General features: G+C 46.0%; 1 protein-coding gene across 1 annotated transcript in view; it reads right to left on the reverse strand.

Annotated features, from left to right (window-relative positions):
- Window positions 1-2,826, reverse strand: part of LOC105541881 (acyl-coenzyme A thioesterase 1-like) — a 17,562-nt gene that overhangs the window by 14,270 nt on the left and 466 nt on the right. The window lies entirely within an intron of this gene.

Raw genomic sequence — 2,826 nt, forward strand, 5'->3', positions numbered from 1 at the left:
GGAATTACACACATGAGCCACTACACTCGGCCGTGTTTCTTTTTTTAATTCGTTTTTCTTTTTTCAAGGCAGAGTCTTGCTTTGTCGCCCAGGCTGGAGTACAGTGGTATGAGCTCAGCTCACTGCAACCTGTGGCCCTCAGGTTCCAGCAATACTCCTGCCTCAGCCTCTTGAGTAGCTGGGATTATAGTCACGTGCCACCACAGCCAGCTGATTTTTGTATTTTTAGTAAAGATGGGGTTTCACCATGTTGGCCAGGCTGGTCTTGAACTCCTGACCTTGTGATCTGCCCACTTCAGCCTCCCAAAGTGCTGGAACTACAGGCATGAGCCACCGTGTCTGGCCTTAACTCTTATTTTTTTAGAGACTAGGTCTTGTTCTGTCACCCAGGCTGGAGTGCAATGGCACCATGATAGTTCATTGCAGCCTTGCACTCCTGGGTTCAAAGGATCCTCCCACCTCCTCTTCCCAAGTGACCCTCCCACCTCATCCTCCCAAAGTGCTGGAATTACAGGCATGCATGGCCTCATTTTAACATTTTTTTTTTTTTTTTTCCAGAGACAGGGTCTTGCTACGTTGCCCAGACTGGTCTCGAACTCTGGCCTCCAGTATTCCTTCTGCCTTGGCCTCCCAGAGTGCTAGTATTACAGGCAGGAGCCACTGGAACAAGCCCATTTTAACCATTTTTAAGTGTACAAGTCAGTGACATTAAGTACATTACATTGTTGTACAACTATCACCATTATCCAGTTCCAGAACTTTTGGAGTCTCACTCTGTCCCCTAGGCTGGAGTGCAGTGGCACTCTGCAACCTCCGCCTCCCGGGTTCAAATGATTATCCTGCCTCAGCCTCCCGAGTAGCTGGGAATAGAGGTGCCCACCACCACACCCAGCTAATTTTTGTATTTTTAGTAGAGATGGGGTTTCACTGTGTTGGCCAAGCTGGACTCGAACTCCTGACCCCAAGTGATCTGCCTGCCTCGGCCTCCGAAAGTGCTGGGGTTATAGACGTGAGCCACCAGGCCTGGCTCAGTACTTTTACATCATTCCACAATGAAACTCTTTACCCATTAATCTATTGTGGGAACCCACCCCCAATATTTCAACGTAGGTTCTTTCTCTTTTCCATAAGTGTCAGCCGGCTGAGAAATAAAGAGAGACAGTACAAAGAGAGGAATTTTACAGCTGGGCTGCCAGGGGTGACATCACATATCAGTAGGACCGTGATGCCTGCCTGAGTCTCAGACCAGCAAGCTTTTATTAAGGGTTTCAAAAGGGGAGGGGGTGTAAGAACAGGGAGTAGGTACAAAGAGCACATGCTTCAAAAGGCAAAAGCAGAACCACTAATAAGGGTCTAACAAAGATCACATGCTTCTGAGGGAACAGGACAAAGAGCAAAAGCAGAACCACTCATAGGGGCCCAACAAAGATCACAAGCAGAGGGCAAAAGCAGAACCACTGATAAGGGTCCAACAAAGATCACAGGGCAAAGGGCAAAAGCAGAACCACTGATAAGGGTCCAACAAAGATCACAGGGCAAAGGGCAAAAGCAGAACCACTGATAAGGGTCTATGTTCAGCAGTGCACATATTGTCTTGATAAACATCTTAAACAACAGAAAACAGGGTTTGAGACCAGTGAACCAGTCTGACCACAAATTTACCAGGGTGGAGTTTTCCCAACCCTAGTAAGCCTGAGGGTACAGCAGTAGACCAGGGCGTATCTCAGTCCTTATCTCAACAGCACAAGACAGACATTCCTAGAGCGGCCATTTATAGACCTCCCCCCAGGAACACATTCCCTTCCCAGGGTATTAATATTAATATTCTTTGCTAGGAAAAGAATTTAGCGATATCTCTCATACTTGCACATCTGTTTATAGGCTCTCTGCAAGAAGAAAAATATGGCTCTTTTTGCCTGCCCCGCAGGCAGACCTTATGGTTGCCTTCCCTTGTTCCATAAAAATGGCTGTTATTCTGTTCTTTTTCAAGGTGCACTGATTTCATATTGTTCAAACACACGTTTTACAATCAATTGTATAGTTAACACAGTTATCACAGTGGTCTGAGGTGATGTACATTCTCAGCTTACGAAGATAACAGGATTAAGACATTAAAGACAGGCATAAGAATTTATAAAAGTATTATTTGGGAACTGATAAATGTCCATATTAAGATGAAATCCTCACAATTTATGTTCCTCTGCCACAGCTTCAGCCAGTCCTTCCATTCAGGGTCCTTGACTTCCCGCAACATTAAACAATAACTCCTCATTCCCCCCTGCCACCAGCCCCTGGCAACCACTATTCCACTTCCTGTCTCTGAATTTGACTACTTTAGGTACCTCATAAAGTGTAATTATACAGTATTTGTCCCTTCGTGTCTGGCTTATTTTGCTTAGCATATGGTCTTCAAGGTTCTTCCATATACTTACAGCATATCATAACTTCACTCTCCCCAGAAATTTTGCTCTGTCACCCAGGCTCTGGAGTGCAGTGGCAAGATCATGGTTCACTGCAGTCTCAACCTCCCAGGTACAAGTAATCCTCCCATCTCAGTTTCCCCAGTAGCTAGGACTACAAACATGTGCCACCTCACCTGGATACTTTTTAAGTTTTTTGTAGAGATGGGGGGTCTCACTTTGTTGCCCAGGCTGGTCTTGAATTTCTAGATTCAAGCAATCTTCCTACCTCAGCCTCCCAAAGTGCTGGGATCATAGCCATGCGCCACCTCACCCAGCCATTTCATTCCTTTTTTTTGAGACAGAGTTTCACTCTTGTTGCCCCAGCTGGAGTGGAGTGGTACAATCTTGGCTCACTGCAACCTCC

This window comes from Mandrillus leucophaeus, unplaced genomic scaffold (genome assembly GCF_000951045.1).
Source record: "Mandrillus leucophaeus isolate KB7577 unplaced genomic scaffold, Mleu.le_1.0 Scaffold246, whole genome shotgun sequence".
Taxonomy (NCBI): domain Eukaryota; kingdom Metazoa; phylum Chordata; class Mammalia; order Primates; family Cercopithecidae; genus Mandrillus; species Mandrillus leucophaeus.